This window comes from Bos mutus, chromosome 2 (genome assembly GCF_027580195.1).
Source record: "Bos mutus isolate GX-2022 chromosome 2, NWIPB_WYAK_1.1, whole genome shotgun sequence".
Classification (NCBI taxonomy): Eukaryota; Metazoa; Chordata; class Mammalia; order Artiodactyla; family Bovidae; genus Bos; species Bos mutus.
Window position 1 is genome coordinate 50,636,319 of NC_091618.1, and position 20,925 is coordinate 50,657,243.

The following is a 20,925-nucleotide window of genomic DNA, read 5'->3' on the forward strand; positions in this document are numbered from 1 at the left end:
TCTTCTCTCCCTCCACCACAATCCCTTTTCTTTCTTTTTTTCTTCCCTTTTTTCTTTATTTTTTTTTTGATTGCCAAATGCGTATTGATGAAAAATTGTAGTCCTCAGAGATAAAACTTTAGTAACTTGATTTTTTAACTTATGGCTGAAGGAAGCAGTTTATACAACATTTTGAAATTAGATTAATGTACCCTGTGATCATTTTTATGTTAATTTTAAAAATACAGAACAATTGTGTTACCTGTTTGACTTTCCAGTTCTCATTTCCTATCCTTCTCTTTACTGTTCTGTGCCACAAGAAATTGACGTTTACGGAGAGCATCAGACAAGCCCTCTTGGCTTTTAGTTGGTTGTGGCCAATGGGAGGAGTAGGCAAGAGATCAGAAGAGGAAGGAAAGAGAGCCTGACATTGATTTTCACTAGGGCTTCCCCGGTGGCTTGTTTGCATTCCAGGAGACCCAGGTTTGATCCCTGGGTCAATAAGATCCACTGGAGAAGGCTACCCACGCCAGTATTCTTGCCTGGAGAATCCCATGAACAGAAGAGCCTGGTGGATTGCAGTCCATGGGGTTGCAAAGAGTTGGACATACCTGAGTGACAATCACACACACACACACACACACACACACACACACAGACAGTAGGTCTTGGTTTAGGCAACAGCTGAGATCCCCTAACTCCACTACTGTAGATCAATGCCCCATCAGACTTCTGTCCCAAGTTGCAACTCACACCAGGTTCTGGAAACATGACTCCCACTCTTTGTCCTTTCAAGTGTGCAGGTGGTCAGGGTTTCCCACCTTTACAACTTTCTGGCTGCCTCATCACATCTTGTTTTTGTTTAAAGTTGCTCATTCCTCTGTAAGGCCTGGCAGGCTACAGTCCATCAGGTCTCAAAGAGTCGGACATGACTTAGTCGCTAAAACAACAACAATCCCTCTATAAACAGTCCCTTTTTACCCCTCTATTACCTCTCTCTAGTTACCCCTCTGAGTGTGCCTTCACTTTATTGTTGGGATGCTGATTTTTTAAAAATAGATTAAAAAAAATATTTTTGTGGACTTGTGGGATCTTAGTTCCCTAGCAAGGAGTTGAACCTGGGCCCTGGTAGTGAGATTGCAGAGTCCTAACTTCTGGACCACCAGGGAATTCCCTGGGATCCTAACTGATTTAACCATAGTGTATCTTATATCAGATATACACACAGGAAGAAAAATGTTACCAACCACCCAAAAAACAGAATGGGAATGATATATATCAGTTTCAGAGTAGTGATTATTTTTGAGGAAGAGAGGAGAAGAGGAAAGTACAAGTTAGGATTTCTGTTTTTAACTATTTTCTGTTTTAACTATTTCTGAACTGTCTTAGTTATGAAAATAATACTTAACAGTAACAACAAAAGCTAAAATAAATATGGCAAATAATTAATGCTTGTTTAATCTTGGTCATGGACATGTGGATGTCTTTTTCCTGATTTTTTTTGACAAATAAAAAATGAAGTAAGAATTACCCAATTCTAAGTTTAACCTCTTTGTAAAAGAATCTACTTTGTATGTCAGGTTACGTGTACAGATGAATGCAGATTTGTGTTCATGAACTAAAGAAAAGGGAATCAATGCCTGAACATGAAGGTCCTAGACTGGTTGAATTGCACACAAAAAACCAGTTGAGTCTATACACACAACTTATCAAAGATAAGTTCCTATTGTTCCCGGGAGGTGTGATGACATTACCCATCTTAGAGCTCTCATGGAAACAGTGTCTCAGGACCACATAATTTCTTGCAAAATGTATGTGCAGATAAACCTGGAACAGATTTAATCTTGAAGTTACCACAAAGAGAATCTTTACTGGCTCTGGAAGCTTCTGGTTTGAGGAGAAAAAGAGTCCATGAGCAATAGTGTAAGCAAACTGGAAGACTGTGAGGATGGCCAGGGACTAGGAATTAAAGGTATTTGCTTTAAATCCTCACTTTTGAGCTAGAAGCATTTATGTTAATTATTCTATGGCTCAAATTCTCTTTCTAGGGCCCTGGAGAAGTCTCTTAATGAAACTGGTAGACAGACACGCTAAGTCTTCTAGACTGCCTCTGAATACTGATTGTCTACGTAACGTACAGCCTCCCTTGTTCTCAGCCATGTTGTCTGTGAGGGATGGACCCCACTCCCATCCATAAGGGCAGGTCCTGATTGGCGTAAACCAATTCAGTTAGGGTATCCCAACCCTCAGCCTCAGAGCAACCAGCTCAAGAACATGCACATAATCTAATCAGAGTGAGTGGGACCTAATAAGACCTTGAAGAGACCTTAAGAACAGAGAGGCCTTCACTCTCCTCTGAGTTTAGGGAAATGAGACTATGAGGAAGATGGGATTGCTGCAGCCATTTTGCTATCAGGAGAGGAACCAACTTGATGATGAAGCCCCGAGGAGGCAAAGTCAACATGACAACATGATCCTAACGTTCCCGTTTGGCTTAAAGTCAGGCTGTGCCTGGTGCCAACCCTAAGTGTTATGGGGGCTAACACTTTCCTTTCTTCCCTTCTCCTCTTGTCCCCTCTCATCTCGTCTCCTTTCCTCACTCTTCCCTTCCCTTCCCCTCCTCCTTTCCCTTCCTTCCTTCTCCTCTCCTTTTCCCTCCCTCCCTTTCTTTTTTCCTTCCTCCTAAATTCAGTTTGAAAGCTAATACAGAGACACATAGTTCCGTGTGATTCTTAACAAATAGCCTCTGATCAACTAACAAGATAGATTTGCTAAATTAGGCAAAGAGTCACAATCAGTTAGGAAGGAATTGTATTTGGATGATAGTAATAGACACAATTCTCTCAGGGACAGAAAATCCAGAGTTTGGCATTTCAGGCTGGTACAGTGACCCTGCAAATGCTCAGGCTTATTCTACCTTTTTTTGCTTCATTATCCTAGTCATAGATTTTACTTCCATTGTTAACCTCAGGTTCTGTAGTAGCTGCTGAATTCCTGCCAACATGTCTGTGTTTGAGGCAGAAGAGAGGAAGAAAAGAGGAAGAACAAAAGGGTAAGGCCTTCCAATTAAATCAACTCCCTTTAACTGTTCTCCCTGGAAGGTCCACTTATTAGATTTCATTGGCCAAATTTTAACCTTATTATTGTACCTGTAAGAGAAGCTGGTAAGTGTAACATCAGTATTTTAGCTGAAACTATAGCTTCCCACAGACTGAATCATGGTCCACTTAATTCCTCAAATCTGTAAGTATGTTACCTTACATTGCAAAAGGGACTTTGCTGATATGATTACATTAAGGATCTGGAGACAGGGGATTTCCTGAATTTTCTGAGTAGGTCCAATATATTGGCATGGATTCTTATAAGAAGGAAGCAAGAAGTTTCAAAGCAGGAGGAGATGGGACAAATGGAAGGAAAGGTTGGAGTGATGAAGAATTTTGAAGATGGAGAAATGAGTCACAAAACGGAGTATAGGCAGCCTCTAAGAAACTGGAAAAGGAAAGGACATAGATTCTCCCTGAAAGTCTCTAGAAGTTAGGCCTGATGATATGTTAGTTTTTTCGTTCAGTGAAACTGATTTTAGACTTCTGACCTCAAGAACTGAAAAATACTACATTTGTGCTTTTTAAGACACTAAATTTGTGGTGATCTGTTATCTCAACAATAAGAAACGAATACACTACTCTAGATGAAGTCAATGTTCTGTTACCAAGGACATATGCTCCATGTTTCAGCTGGAATGGAAGATAATAAATGTGTGCAGTGTTGTGCATTCCTGAAATTCACTGCTGCTTGAGCACAGCCAATTTATAAGACAATTACTATTGCATTCTTCTAATCATAGAACTATGGTTCATCTAAAGAGTGCCTTAGTCAATGCACTTTAATTTGGAATCATAACTGGGGAAAAGAAGTTCTATGTTGTCATTTCATCAGATCTTTAGCTCATAAAAGGTATTTTTTTTTTTTTTTTTTTGTGAGAGGGAAGGTTAAGCGCACCTATATTTGCAACAGCTTTAGTTAACTAAAGGAAAAAGCATATTTGCAACTGGATTTCCAAAAGTAGATTAGAGTGTTGGAAGTCTGGTTGTTATGCAAACAATGATTACAAAAGGGGTATTTGGACAATTCTAATCAGGGTGTAATTTTCTAATGTTGTTGATACATACTAAACATTTGGAGAAATTTCATATGGTGAATATCTTCATTGAGATCGTAATAAACCAGAATTTGTCCACAAAAGGAGCTTCTTATGAAATCCATGAAGGATTTTAAGGTTTCTTTTGACAGCTAGGTGGGTGAAATAAATCTTATTATAGACAAACTAAACCAAAGCAATCAGATGCTTAAAATAACAAACTACTATTGTTATTAGAAATGATTATGTGATAGTACTCAAAGAAAAGTGATATTTTCTTTAGAAGAATCAAGACAAATGGAATAAAATTCTTTATTGCAAGATTTCTTTAATGCTCATTAGTGACATTTCTGAACAATGTTTAAACAAAGTCCCTCTGGCATGGCAACTGTTGCCATGTAGGGCTTAGCTTCCCAAGGAGTTCAATGAGATAAGAGGCTGTTTTTAATCAACAGGCCAGAGGAACCATATGTAGTCTGTAGGCTGAGTACATAATGCTTGCTCCCACTAGTCACCATCCAGATCAAATAAACAAGATCCAGAATGGCACTGCACAAATATCTGTCTACATTCAAGGCTGTGGGGAATTCTGGTCTTCAAGTAGGGAGCTGCTGGTGCCATTTAAGATGGCTCTTGAATTTGGTTTTATTATCTTCCTCAAATAATGTGAAACCTTAGTTTGTTTTGGCATAAAATAAACTATATAAGACTCCAGGAGACTAGTTTTATTTGTGTGGTAAAATATATGTAACATAAAATTGACTGTATTAACCATTTTTAGTGTATAGTTCCATGGACAGACGAGCCTCGAGGGTTACAGTCCATGGGGTCACAGAGTCAGAGATGACTGAATGACTAACGCTTTCACTTTTCGCTAACTTTAGTGGCATTAAATGCATTCACAATGTTATGCAACCACCATAACCATTTATCACTAGAACTTCTTCATCTTCCCGGACTGAAACTTTATACTATTAAACATGAGCTGTCTGTTCCCTGTATCTCTAGTTTCTGGAAATCATCATTCTACTTTCTGTCTCTATGAATTTGACTTCTCTAAGTTCCTCATTTAGGTAGAATCATATAAGATTTGTCTTTTGGTACCTGACCTAGCATAATGTCATCAAGGTTCATCCATATTGTAGAATGTGTCAGAATTTCATTTCTTTTTGAATCTGAATAATATTCCATGGCATGTTTATACCAGTTTTGTTCATCCAATCACCTCTTGACAGACATTTGTTATTTTTGCCTTTTGGCTATTGCAGATAATGAAGCTATGAACATTGATGAACCAAATATCTGTTCAAATAAAAAAGTGGTTTATAAATAGAGAAGTGCATCTGATTCATCCAGGACACATTTTCAAAATACAGATGACAAGAAAGTGGGAAATTATAGAGGCTTTGACTCAGTAGGTGTGGGGTGAAATCCCAAGGCATATATCATATTACACATTATTGCTCTGATGCATCAAGAAGGCACATAAAAATTGAGATAAAAGTTTTAAAAGAGATCAATGGAACTCTCTCCAGAAATAGCCTAATCTAAGAAATTATTTCCAAGAATTTTTTTATGAATGGAACCAGAGCGCTATCATTATGTTCCATCTGGAAGACATCCAAAAAGTATGAGATGCTGATGTAAAATATTTGTGATGTTGGACTATATGATTTGAGATAATGTCATGATAGAATCTTTAGTACTGACAATGACTACGCCATCAGAGACACAAAATTGATGGCTATTGGTCAGCAGATCTACAGTATCGTCCAATAGAGGGCAACCTCTGTTCCTAGGAGTGGTACTGATAATTTTGAAAAGCTTTATTGTAGCATAATACAAATACAAAAAAGTGCACTCCTATTATAAATGTATAGCTTGATGATAAATGTTCACAAACTGATTCCCTTGTGTAACCAGCACCCAGATTAAAAAGGAGAACCTCCCCAACTTCCCAGAATCCCACCTCATGGCTGTCTTCCAGTCATAACCTCCCACCCCACTCCAAGTTAACCACTAACTTCTAAATGGCATCAATTACTGCATTATATAATCTATGCTCTTCTGTGTCTGCCTACTTTTAGTCAGCTTTCTGTTTGTGAGAGTCACTCATGTTATTTGGTTGTAACTTGTTTATTCTCATTACTTTGTAGTAGTCCATGTGACTAGTGTTTGGTTTTTGTTGCATTTGTGTAGGCAAATACCTGAAGTATATAAGAACAATTCATTGTACTGAGGCAAATTCATGGAAAAAGCCCTTAAAAGTACCCAATGTCTCTAATTCTAACTCTGTACATACCATGATGCAAACCTCCAATTTGTAATTTGAGACTCTACGTGACTCTATCCATCTGAAAGGAGAACCCTGGGCTGATGGTCTAACAGTTATGGTGCCAAAGTCTCCCTTCTGCAAGTTAATAAACGGAAGTATAGAAATAAAACTCAGTGTCCTGTGAGTTTATTTGGCATGAACATATTCCCTATGATTCTGTCATCTCCAGGTGAGTTGATAAAATGGGTTTTTAACTGTCAAAACTGAGATATAAATTCTCAATGAGTCTAGATCTAAAATTACCTGATGGCAGTTGATCTGAGCTTTGTTGACCTGAACCCTATTGAGCTGAACTGTAAAGACTATTTCCTTTAAATGTCCTTCTAACTGTGTCTAAATCTATTGTTTCTCAAAGCGCAAATATCCTGGAAAAGAATGCCAGTCGAGAGACCAGCAGAAAGAACATAGGTTGAGTTGGACTGTAGTACAGAATGTTATGAAAAATCTATTCACAGAGGTTTGGGTAGAGTTAAGAAAACTAACAGGAATGTTGAGATAGCCAGAGACCAGTGGGAAGCTGCTCTTTATCCATAAGGAGAAAGGGCAATGATGTCTTGCAGTCCAGTGAGGGCTGGAGTAGCAGAATACGACTGACTGCTGGGGGACCTTAGAATTGCATCACCAAGTCCATGAGGGAGTTGGGGAGAAAATATTCCAATTCCTCTGCCGTCCTACTCTCCCATCTCTTCCAATGCCAGGGAGCAAGGGAACCTCTTGGGCAGTCCACATGGGTCAGTCTTCCAGGATACAAAGCAGGGCAGAGAAGGGAGGAGCATAGGTCTCCAGAGGAAGTTGCTTGGCATACAAAGAAAACCAGTATAAAAGAATAAGCTGTATGTGGTATATCATTGACTTCAGGACATGGGGCAAGAATAGCACTAAAAAAGACATGATAATGAAACTTTAAATACAATTTATATTATTTTTCTAGGATCCCATCCTTGATTTTAATCTCACAATGTATTTTCTAGGCTTCTATTTCACTTTAAGTCTTCTTAGATTAATTGCTGCATCACCTGCTTCATCTGAGTCACCTTGAACTAAATCACAACATAAACTCCTTGGCAAAGTTTCAATAATGATACAGCTTCTGGGAATGATGTACTTTCTTCAGCCAAAAGCTACAGCATCATTCATAGTCTTCAATCCCAACAGAGTCTTGTTTGGGGTTGAAATCTTGAGCCAAGTGGAAATGCTGGGTTTATCCGACATATTTATTCATCAACATGAAAAATGTGCCAACAAGAAAACTATTTTGGGTTTTTAAAGCATTCATCATATTTTTTACATAACAAAAATATTATCCTTCTGGGGGATAGATACCTTTCTATATCATTAAGTTCATTTTGGCTTCTCATCCCAAGAGTTTGTGAAGATATATATTCATTTAACATGCTAACTGGAGCTCTTCCTATATGAATGTTATTAAAAATTCTATAAGGAGTGGTAGTCTTAGGAGGAAGAAAGAAATGGCAACCCACTCCAGTATTCTTGCCTGGAGAATCCCAGGGACAGAGGAGCCTGGTGGGCTGCCGTCTATGGGGTCGTACAGAGTCGGACACAACTAAAGTGACTTAGCAGCAGCAGCAGTCTTAAGGAAGATGCTAAAAAGATGAAAACAATAAGAAAATAAGAAATAGGGAGGGAGAAGTAGAAAGAAAGACATCTCTTCTAGTGCCAGCAGGTCAGAGGAAAAGAAGGCAGGCAGACAGGAGCAACCCATAGTGTGACAGATGTATCTCTCAAAATACATGTCCCCTCTGGGCTGTGGCCCCAGTTTGGTTCAATTTAGTTCAGTTGCTCAGTCATGTCCAACTCTTTGCGACCCCATGGACTGTAGCATGTCAGGCCTCCCCGTCCATCACCAACACCCGGAGTTTACTCAAATTCATGTCCATTGAGTCGGTGATGCCATTTAACCATCTCATCCTCTGTCATCCCCTTCTCCTCCTGCCTTCAATCTTTCCCAGCATCGGGGTCTTTTCAAATGAGTCAGTTCTTTGCATCAGGTATCCAAAGTATTGGAGTTTCAGCTTCAGCATCAGTCCTTCCAATGAATATTCAGGACTGATTTCCTTTAAGATGGACTGGTTGGATCTCCTTGCAGTCCAAGGGACTCTCAAGAGTCTTCTCCAACACCACGGTTCAAAAGCATCAATTCTTCGGTGCTCAGCTTCCTTTATAGTCCAACACTCACATCCATATATGACTACTGGAAAAACTATAGCTTTGACTAGATGGACCTTTGTTGGCAAAGTAATGTCTCTGTTTTTAATATGCTGTCTAGGTTGGTCATAGATTTTCTTCCAAGGAGCAAGTGTCTTTTAATTTCATGGCTGCAGTCACCATCTGCAGTGATTTTGGAGACTCCAAAAATAAAGTATCTCACTGTTTCCATTGCTTCCCCATCTATTTGCCGTGAAGTGATGGGACCAGATGCCATGATCTTCGTTTTCTGAATGTTGACTTTTGAGCCAGCTTTTTCACTCTCCTCTTTCACTTTCATCAAGAGGCTCTTAAGTTCTTCTTCACTTTCTACCATAAGGCTGGTGTCATCTGCATACCTGAGGTTATTGATATTTCTCCCTGCAATCTTGATTCCAGCTTGTGCTTCATCCAGCCCAGAATTTCTCATAATGTACTCTGCATTTAAATTAAATAAGCAGGGTGACAATATACGGCCTTTCCCGTACATTGTACTCCTTTCCCGATTTGGAACCAGTCTGTTTTTCCATGTCCCCAAAGGGGTGGATGTGTTAGGGCAGGGACATTTGCTTTGTTTTATTTTATTTATGTGTTTATTTTTATTTTAATGACATAGCATAAAATTGACCATCTTAATCATTTTATGTATTAAATACATCCACATTTTTGTATTACAACCATCACCATCACCCATCCCTATAATTCTTTTCATCCTGAAATCTGAAATTCTATACCCATTAACAATAACTCCTCATTCTCCTCTCCCTTAACCCTTGGCAACCTCTGTTCTCCTTTCTCTCTTCATGATTTTGACTACTTTATGTACCTCAAATAAGTGAAATCATATAATCACAATAACAATATCATATAATCATAATATTTGTCATTTCTTGACTAGCTTATTTCACTTAGCATAATGTCCTCTAGGTTTATCCATGTTGCAGCATATTGTAGAATTTCCTTCCCTTTTAAGGCTGAATAATATTTTATCCTATGTGTATAGTACATTTTGCTTATCCAGTCACCTGTCAGTGTCAAAAGAGTTGCTTCCACGTTTTAGCTATTATGATTAATTCTGTTATGAACATGGGAATACAAATATTTCTTTGAGACCACACTTTAATTCTTTTGTTGTAGGCGGTCTTTCTGCCAAGGATCAGCCTGAGGTGTAAACTTAAGGTCTTCTCAGCTCTTTTCTGAGCTGAGGGAAAGCCCTGGGAATGCACAGTTAACTTCTAATTTACTTCATAAGGCAGTAGTTTTTGAGTGTCCTAGGCTTTAATGTTTTCCTCCTAAAAAGGAAAAAAAAAAAAAAAAAGAAAAAGAAAGGGGGGAAAGGGCACCAGCTCTTTCAACCCCATGGAAATCACTTCAGCTGTAGGGCGAGGGATTTGCATCAAGAAGAAGCAACAGGGCTACCCTGGTAAAGAATCTGCCCGCAAGGCAGGAGACTCAGGTTCGATTCCTGGGTCTGGAAGATCCCTGGAGGAGGGCATGGCAACCCACTGCCCTACTCTTGCCTGGAGAATCCCTGTGGACAGAGGAGCCTGGAGGGCTATAGTCCACAGGGTCGCACGGAGTTGGACACGACTGAAGTGACCAAGCAGCAGCAGCAGAAACAGTGCAGCAACAATGGCTACCAACCTCGTTGTCTGCACCTCTGTGACCAGAAGTAGCAGTCAGCTACACAGATACCTGATATTTGGAGGACAGTGTTCTTTTTGATCACATGATCTCCTGTAAGCTATGTGCAAGCTGCTCCAAGAACACATTTATAATTGCCAGGCACATGGCTGGGTGTGGGAGTTGGGTAGGTGCTATTGTGTTAAGAGCTTAAATTGGCCAAAACTAACCACAATTTACCATCCAAATCTTCCCCTGGAGGTTGTAAGTCTTCAGGAGACTCTAGTGTTCTAAAATAGCTATTAATATATCATACAGATTCTGATAGTACAATCATTGTCTAGGGTGGGGAAACAGATTTCTGGTCCTTCCTATTCTACTGTCTTCCAGAATCTTCTATTTTTGTCTAAGGTTTAGTAAGTTCTAGTAAGCTCACAAGTTGCCCTGACAACAACATGAGGGCAGCTATATCAAAGTAAATTCAGAGGTACAGTGTAGTTAGAGTAAAACCTCGAGTTTAATGAACCTACCTCAGTTTCCCTGTTGTGGATAGACCTCAGAACTAGCCACATATTGATGAGATGAATATAGACAACAGCTGCTCTGAGAATGAAGTGACTGTCTTGGGCCAGGGGTGATGAAAGATGAGATGATTCCATGGCAGAGCTCAAGGAAGGCATGGCCTAGGCCGTGGAGTAGGCAGCACATGTATCAGACATTTAGAGGTGTCTATAGCAGCAGCAGCAGCTGGGAGGAGGCTCAATCAGCCAGAGAGCAATGCTGGGCCCAGAGGAAGCTGAGAAATCAGATGGTGAGTCACAGTAGCCACAGGCTTCAGCAGCTCCACCAGCTCAATCCCCAGAGGTGGAACCAGCTGACTTTCCACAGCCCAAGCAGTGAGGTTGGCTATTCCCTGTGAGAGGCCCATCCTAGACCCAGAAGATGCTACGTGGACATCTGGATCCAGCTCTCCAGCTGCTGTCACATCACCACGTAATCCCTCATTGCCACCTCTCTTCCCTGGCACTATCTGGGGGTGGGGGTGGGAAGCAGCCTGTTAAATTAAAAAGGCAGAATTAATCTAAAGAGACTCTTTAAATTTATCAAACTAATTTACCAGGTAGGCTTTCTTTCTTAAATGCAATACAAGATTTTTGTTACCAGGCAGAAACAATGAAATCAAGGGCAAAATAAAGTAATATAGAAGTATTAATGATAGTAATATCTTCACAATAAAATCACAAATTTGCTCACATTTTACATTCATATTTTATATTAGTCCTAAAACACTTAACTGTTTTTGAATTAATGAATGAAGCTCATAAAAATAATATATTAAAATAAATTTGTGATGGAGAAACACTACTGTAAAATATCTTAAGAACAAGGTGATTATCGACTTAACCTCTGATACAGTAAGATTCTATTTATCCATCTCTCATCTCAGCATGACTATACTTACTATTCCTTCCTGGAATGTTTGTCCCCCAAATGCCTGGCTGACTGATCCTTTACTTCTTTCAGGTCTTCATTTGATTCATTTTCTCAGGGAGGCTATCTTCTTCCACTACATAATATTCCACACCCGTCAAACCTTCTGTACAAATAGCTCCCAAATGAGTTATTTGTAGCGTGAGAAGTGTTTATTTCTTACCTCTGTCTTGGTCTGGGCATAAGTGCTATTCTCCTGGGTGGCTTGTGTCAAGCATTGCTCGGAGAGCCAGACTTCTTCTTTGTTGTAATGCTGTCATCTTTCAACATGTGGCCTTCATGCTCTAGGGAAAGGGGAAGAGGAGATAAGGAAGGCACATTGTACAGTTAATCATCTCAGTCTATAAATGACCACCATTAGTTCTGCTCATATTTCATTGGATAGAACTAGTCACACGTTCCACTTAATCATAACGTGGGCTGGAAAATATAGGAACAAATAGTGATTTGGTAAAAACCAATATATTTGCCTTCTCGTCACCAAATATCTGTTTGTTTCCCTTTTCCTTGTGGCAGACAATGAGCTAAGTCTCCTTATAAATTACCTTTCCTTAAAAGATCAGTGACTTGGTTTTAACCAACAGAATATGGCAAAAATGGTAGAATGTTACTCCATTGATTAAGGTATATTATATAAGACTCTGTCTTAGAAGATTGGAAAGATAGATTCTCCGGCTAACTTTGAAGAAACAAGATGCCATTAGTTCTAGAGCCATAAGGAAATGAATTCTGATAACACACTGAGTAAGTAGATTTTTCTGCAGTCAAGCTTTCGGATGAGAATATAACCCAGCAAGCACCTCATGAGACATGAGCAGAAAGCTGTGCTCAGATTCTCAACCCACAGAAACTGTGAAATTAAAAAATGTATGCTGTGTTAAGCCGTTAAATTTGTGGTAATTTGTTACGCAACAATAAAAAAAACTAATACATTCTTGTATTTAAAAAAAACATTCATTTTCTCACTAGTTAAGAAAATATAGTCATTTTTTCCCTAGAATTCTAGGTGATGTGGGTTCTCTCCATCGCTAGAAACTTAGGGTAGCTAGAAATCCATGGTCTAAAGGACAAGAGATCTGCCTCCTCTGAAATCTGATAGATAAAAAACACTCAACAATAGATACATTTGGAAAAGAAGAGAATGGAAGACATACAGCTGTCTCTTATTCAGAGTAAATTCAAAAATCCTATGGATAGGCACTGCATTATATACCCACCTGCCCTAGCAGTTTGGGAAGTTTCATGATTAAATTCTGGTTCTGAACATGTACAATGTACAACAATTGTATATCGTTCCCTCTGCTGCTGCTAAGTCGATTCAGTTGTTTCCGACTCTGTGCAACCCCATAGACAGCCTTCCACCAGGCTCCCCTGTCCCTGGGATTCTCCAGGCAAGGACACTGGAGTGGGTTGCCATTTCCTTCTCCAATGCATGAAAGTGAAAAGTGAAAGTGAAGTCGCTCAGTCGTGTCTGACTCTTAGTGACCTCATGGACTGCAGCCTACCAGGCTCCTCCGTCCATGGGATTTTCCAGGCAAGAGTACTGGAGTGGGGTGCCATTGCCTTCTCTGATTGTTTCCTCTACCTCCAGCCATTCCTTTTTCTCCTCTGTGAGATTCTTTCTTTCCCATTACTCTTCCTCAGTTCAGTTTAGTCATGTCCAACTCTTTGTGACCCCATGGTCTGCAGCATGCCAGGCCTCCCTGTCCATCCCCAACTCCCGGAGTTGCTCAAACTCATGTCCATAGAGTCAGTGATGCCATCCAACCATCTCATCCTCTGTCATCTTCTTCTCCTCCCACCTTCAATCATTCCCAGCATCAGGGTCTTTTCAAATGAGTCATTTCTTTGCATCAGGTGGTCATAAGTATTAGAGTTTCAGCTTCAGCATCAGTCCTTCCAATGAATATTCAGGGCTGATTTCCTTTAGGATGGGCTGGTTGGATCTCCTTGCAGTCCAAGGGACTCTCAAGGGTCTTCTCCAACATCACAGTTCAAAAGCATCAATTCTTCCTGGCCCTATATAAAATGAGGGATCTCCTTGGTGGGAGAATAGAATTCCAAACCTGGTTTTTCACATGGATAATTGTTCTAAATCTTAAACTGATAATCATTTAGTCTGGACTTCCCAGGTGGCAACAGTGGTAAAGAGCCAACCTACCATGCAGAAAACATAAGTAAGTGACGTGGGTTTGACCCCTGGGTTGGGAAGATCACCTGGAGGAGGGCATGGGAACCCACTGTAGTATTCTTGCCTAGAGAATCCCATGGACAGAAGAGCCTGGCACGGTCCGTAGGGTCGAAAAGAGTCTGACACAACTGAAGTAACTTAGCACAGCACACACACACTGGCATGATAGTTTCTCTGGTAATATAATTTTTTCTAAAATAAGTAAGTTTCTGATTTTATGTTTCCAGTCGTTTCTGTGCGTCAGTATCTATACCCGTTGTTTTTCTAAATATAAGATTTAAACCTATTTCAACTTAATGAAAATCATGACACTATTTGAAACCACACCTTCAAATTTTATCTTTTCTCTGGCTGAATTTTACTGGGGTGTCTATCAAAGCTTTTTAAAATTCTACCCTTTACTATTTGGAATGTAAAAGCAGTCAGCTTTTCCACCTCTGCAAAGACTGAAATTTCTAGACTTTCTGTAATCTCTCATTTATTTTGAAAACTGGTGACTTCTTTCCTGAACTCATATCTTTTTTGTGATACTTTGCCATATGCAACCAGTAGTTTCCATCACTTACTCATCGGTTCTTTCCAATCACTAATCTTACTGCTGTGACTCAATGGCACAAGATAAGTTATGTGATAAAAATAACATTTTTTTATGTGATAAAAAAATATTTTTTGTTTTGCCACAGAATACTTTCATCATCATCTTTCTATTTTCCAATCTTTGTTCTTTGCTACTTGCTGTTGAAATTGAAAATCGCTCAGTCATGTCTGACTCTTTGTGACCCCCGCCCCTCTCCATGGACTGTAGCCTGCCAGGCTCTTCTGTCCATAGAACTCTCCAGGTAAGAATACTGGAATGTGTAGCCATTTCCCTCTCTAGGGGATCTTCCCAACTCAGGGATCAAACCCAGGTCTCCTGCATTTGCTACTGAACACCAAAGTAAGTGCCACATATTATAGGTTTTAATTATAGTAATACCCTATTTCAAAGTATTCATTTCCACTGTAGTCAGGATCATTAATACTGGATGCTATAATAAATAAGTAGCTTAATGCTATATTTCTTGCTCTCATCATAGTCTTCTATCTGTTAACTAACTTTCCTCCACGTGATGGTTCAGGGATACAGGCTTCTTCCATCTTGGGATGACACCATATAACACATGGCCTCTAGTGAAGGTGGTATTATCCAGTGAAGGTGAAGAGAAGGAGAGAAGTCACACTGGATTTTGAACTCCATTGTTAGAAGTTATTTCCAATATTACTCTTTAAATTCTATTTGCCAGAAGTAGTCACATAGCTCTTCTAAATGCAAAGACTGGAAACCGTGTAGGAACATATGGATATTGCAAACACTAAGACTTTCTGCCACATTTTATTATTTGGCCTCTCTTTCCCTATTCCACCATAATATGAGCTTCATAAGAGCAGGGATTTTGTCCATCCCCTTCACTTCTGTATCCTTAACACTTAGAAGAATGCCCAGCTCATAGTAAATGGTTATTAAATATTCACTTAGAGAATATGTGAAAAGGAGAATCCAGGGCTTCTTACCATTGCTAGTGAGTGAGAAATTGGAAGAAAATAATAAAGGATTCCAAGCAACCAAAATACACACAATGAAATGTATGCAACTATACTATTCACTGAACCTCTTCCCTCTCAAAGCCATTTTAGACAAAGTTTTATTACTCGGCCATAAAAAAGAATACATTTGAGTCAGTTCTAATGAGGTGGATGAACCCAGAGCCTATTATACAGAGTGAAGTAAATCAGAAAGAGAAAAATAAATATCATATACTAACTCACATATATGGAATCTAGAAATTTGCTACTGATGAAATTATTTGCAGGGCAGCAGTGCAGACACAGACATAGAGAACAGACTTATGGACATGGTGGAGGGGGCAGGAATGAGAGGGTGGGATGTACAGAGAGAGTAACACAGAACTTACATTATCATATGTAAAATAGATGGCCAACAGGAATTTGCTGTATGACTCAGGGAACTCAGATTGGGGCTTGGTAACAACCTAGAGGGGTGGGATGGGGAGGGAGGCGGGAGGGATGTTCACATGGGCAGGTACATGGGTAAACCTATGGCTGGTTCATGTTGATGTATGGCAGAAACCAACACAATCTGTGAAGCAATTATCCTTCAATAAAAAAATAAATCAATTTAAAATAAAAAAGAATGTTTATATAGCTATCAATGCCATGCTGCTAAGTCGCTTCAGTTATGTCCGACTCTGTGCGACTCCAGAGACGGCAGCTCACCAGGCTCCCCCGTCCCTGGGATTCTCCAGGCAAGAACACTGGAGTGGGTTGCCATTTCCTTCTTCGATGCATGCAAGTGAAAAGTGAAAGTGAAGTCGCTCAGTCATGTCCGACTCTGTGCGACCCCATGGACTGCAGCCTACCAGGCTCCTCCATCCATGGGATTTGCCATGCCATACCAGACCATAAACAGGAACTTAAAATGAGATAAGAAAGATTATCAAGAAAAGAAAAGGTGGTAAGTAGAAAAAACATGGGGTTCAAAGGAAAAAGTTACCTTTAAACTACAACAACAATAAAAACTATAGTAGCCTAAGGCTATTCAGTACAGAGGCAAAAACATCTATACCTACATAGGTCCGAAGGGTATCACTGAATCATAGCATAGTAAATAAATCACAGCCACTATGATGACTCAATTTAGTTTGGTATATTAATACTTTCTTTAACAAGACAAAAACTTTTTTAAAAAGACAGAAAAATTGTAATACATTTAAGAAAGCTTTTTTTTTTTTTCATTCAAATGGACGTTTTTCAGTCATGCCCTAAATTCCCTAGTTGTAATCAGTCCTTCATTCTTCTATAATGGTTGATAGATAAAATAGGACAGTAATGGCTGTCTCAGCTATTTTTGTGCTTAATTTGTTATTTCTTCTATTGGAAGCTCCCACTCCCTGAATGCTACATTGATTAGACTACATTCAGAGTACCAGGTTCATTAGGGGATAGATCCACATTTTGTGAAGTCTGAAGATTACACATTCCAAAGGCTTTTTTAAGAAAAAAACAAAACAAAGCCCACCAATATGAAAGAAGTTTCAAAAAATATTTATTCAGAATAAAAATCACAATAAATTACAAACTAAAAAAGTTACAAGCAACAGACATCACCAAATTCAGAAAAATATCATGTTTTAAATTAATTGCATAGCATACCTTTACAATACTTTATCCTACATATCTTGACTGTATAGTCTTTTTTTTCTTCATATGAAAATGATTTTGTCACATTTTGTTCTATAGACTTAAAAGATAGCTCAGTCTTTTGATTAGCAGTTGATTGAAATTTATTTTTTATTATTGGTAGTTTAGAAGAGTTTCTTTCCAGTCAACAACTCATTGGGAAAGTCACATTCATTTTTAAGACAGTGAACACATTTGGGAAAATCTCTATCAAATTTGTTTAACATATACAGAATAAGATGGGGAAGATTTTTCAATTCTAGTTCTGGATCCATACATTTCAAACATCATCTACTCCATCAACTGCGTGCTTCTGTGCTGGGTCCCAAAGCATCCATTTGCTGATAGGTTTCTGTCCATCCACCTTTGTGTCACAATATCAAGTGACCCAGGTGATGGTAGGCCTTCGAACAGCTGGAATAGATGCTACTGTTACAATGGGTTGTAATACCTATGAACCACATAAACTTATTCCAGTTAATTAACTCAGCTTCCCCTTAGTCAGGGGGCTTCCCTGACAGCTCAGTTGGTAAAGAATCCACCTGCAATGCAGGAAACACCGGTTTGATTCCTGTGTGGGGAAGATCTCCTAGAGAAAGGATAGGCTACCCACTCTAGTACTCTTGGACTTCCCTGTGGCTCAGCTGGTAAAGAATCCATCTGCAATGTGGGAGACCTGGGTTTGATCCCTGGGTTGGGAAGATCCCCTGGAGAAGAGAAAGGCTACCCACTCCAGTATTCTGGCCTGGAGAATTCCAAGGACCAGTCTGTGGGGTTCATAAAGAGTTGGACACGACTGAACGACTTTCACCTTCACTTTTCTGCTTAGCCAGATCCCCAAAATGCTTGTAATCACTTCAGTGCTGTTGGATGCAAGGAAAATTATGACTGAAGGGAAGTTAGAATAAAAAGACAGCAATCTTTTGAGATAAAAATATTTTATATTTGAAACTGACAGAAACATAATAGCAAGTGAACATACTTCTAGGACCCCTCTTGTGCTGGAAGAGGCTCCAAGTTTGTTTCCTGGGATCTGCCTTTGGGTTTAGATTTGAACGCTATGCTTCAGAGGGAGTGCTCAAACCTGAGTACATTCACTGAAAGGAGGTAATGGAGGATGGTGAAGAGTCAGGACACCTTGCCTTATGATAAGCAGCTGTGGCAGCTAGGGGTCATGTAAAAATCTTGGAATAGACAATTCAAGTGGTTTCCGAGTCTGTCTTTAGTCCTTGTAGTTTTGTTGAGGTGAAAGAAGTATTTCAACTCAATATAAGGAATCACTATCTAATGTTAAGCCAATTTCAACACAGAATTGCCCAACTTGTGAAAAAATGAGCTCAAGAAGAGGCTAAATGAGAACCAGTCAGAAATCCTCTGAAGGGGAGACCCCAGTTTGGGGCTGGTGACAAGGATAGGGAGTGCATGAAAGAAGTATAGGGAGTATGAAAGAAGCTAGCCCTTACACACTTTTGCAAATCTGAGATTTTAGGATGACTTTGCTATTAATTCTATTTGAAGCCTCAGCCTCAGGTTTAATGCCTGATATATAAAGAGTTTTAAAGATAGATGGGACTGCTTTTAAGGTCAAAGAAAAACGTTTTGGCTTTTTTTTTTTAACCTAAGGGCAGCAAGAATGATCCATTTTAGCTCTTTTTATGCTTTTTTGTTTAAAGTTAGATTGTAAGATGGTGGTTAATTAATACAGGAGGTTAAAGGTTGCAGGTATGTGATTGCTGGGCATAGAGCAAGTTATACAAAGAGAACATCATGTGGGATCCTTTGGGATCCCTGTTCTTCCAGTAGGTACAAGAATAGGAACTTTTTTCTTTTGTGGTGTACGTGTGGGGTATCAGTTCTTCGGAGGAGTTCTTTGGAGGAGCCCAGAACTCCTCCAAAGAAGGAGGAGTGTGTGTGATGGGTAGATCCAGAGAACAATGAGTCAGGGCTTTTTGTGACCCCTGACAGAACACAACTGAAACTGCCTTGAGGAAATGAGGGGGGTGGGGTGGGGGGTGGATTTATTGCTTTCAGGGGTAGAGTTCACTTGGACATATTTGCCTCCTAACTCTTGAAAGATATCATCCCCACCCCCTCAGGTTTCCTTCCTTAAAGTTGACTTGGTCCATATGCATTGGTGGTACTTATATCTACATTTGGTGGCTTATATCCTTCTACATTAGTTATCCTAGTTGGAAGGACTTCTTTTTCTGAACTGATTCAGCAAAAGTTCCAGATTGAATTCTTGGACCAATATGCCCACTGCAGAACCAATCATTGTGGTCTGGAATATGATGACTGGCCAGTTCTGGGGAGTGAGGGTGGAAGGTGTCAGTATTCTGGAACCACTACAGAGACTCCTGGGCCCGGGGCGGGGGTGGGGGGGGGGCGGAGGGAAATGAATAGCTGTTATCAGAAAAGGGGAAGAAATGGATAATACTGAAAGTACATACTCAAAAATCCCCCAATAAAGATATCTGTTATTTTGGGAAAAAATGTTTTGGGATTTCCTCCATATGATTGTAGTTTAACTGTAAAAGCGTGCAAATCTTTCCCTTATCTGGATAGATATCATGCATAGGGGATAATAGTCTTAACATTTCCGCATTTTTACCCTTTCCTCTAAGTGGGACTGTCAATGAAGACGCTGCAAAAAAAGTAAACAGAAAGCTTAAAGTATCAATACGGTTATTTTTAATTTGAGTGCCCTCTTTAGACAAAGTAGCTGGGAGCGCTTTCATCAATCCATTTTTAATCGTGACCACACCCCGTGTAGGTGACATGAGTATTACCGTTTTGCCCTTGCGGTTGGGGAAATCGAGGCATGACACTCCTCCATTCAGCCTTCCGGGGGCATTTCGGAAGAGTCCAGCCTGCCTGATATCAGAGGGTCTCCTTCTTCCTCCGCTGCGCCTCTCGGAACCCTCATGTCCTTCGGCGTCGCAGAAGGAGAGCAGCTCAGGCTCCGCGGCAGGCTCGGGATTCGTCTTTCTCCGGGCGGCACCGGCCCCGCTCTCCCGCATCTTCCCCGGGAACGTCCAGCAGGACAAGGTCTGGAGTCTCTCCCGTCCTCTCCCCTCACCCCTCCCGCTGCCCTCCCTCTGGTCCACGACGTGCAGGAAGCCCCCAGCCCAGCGCCCTGCAGGGAGGTGCGGGCACATGTCGCCTAGGCGTCCAGCGGGAGGGGCGCCGGCACCGCCGGAGGTGAGCGGCCCGCACCCTTCGCCCCCGAGGGCCAGGGCGCCGGGGCAGGGAAGGGCACCGGGCACGCAGGGCCCGAGGAAGGTGGCGGCACGAGGGAGGCTGGGCGAGCCCGCCGGGAGCGGTGAGAGGGGGCCACGCGGGCGGGCCGGCGCGCGGCTCGCGGGCGACGCCTGGAGAGCGAGCGGCGGGGAGCCGGGCGCTGCTGGGCCGCTCGGGGACGCGCCGCGCCCGGGCCGTGGAGCTCGGCGGTGAACCTCCCCGGGATGCCCGGACCCCCGGGTGCCCTCCCGAGCGCGGGCGGAAGACATGGCTTCGCGCGTCCCCGCCGCCGCTGACTCGACAGAATCGGCGGGCCGCGCGAGGGGCGCGGCGTAACCCGGGGTGGGCGGTGGCGCGGAGCCGCCCGGGGAGCTCGGGGCGTCGTTGGGAGCGAAGGAGGATGCCAACACAAAGGCAAGCCGAGACCCAGCCCGCTGCGGAGGGCGGCGGGAAGAGCCACTGAGGGGCGCGCCGGGCGCGCTCGGC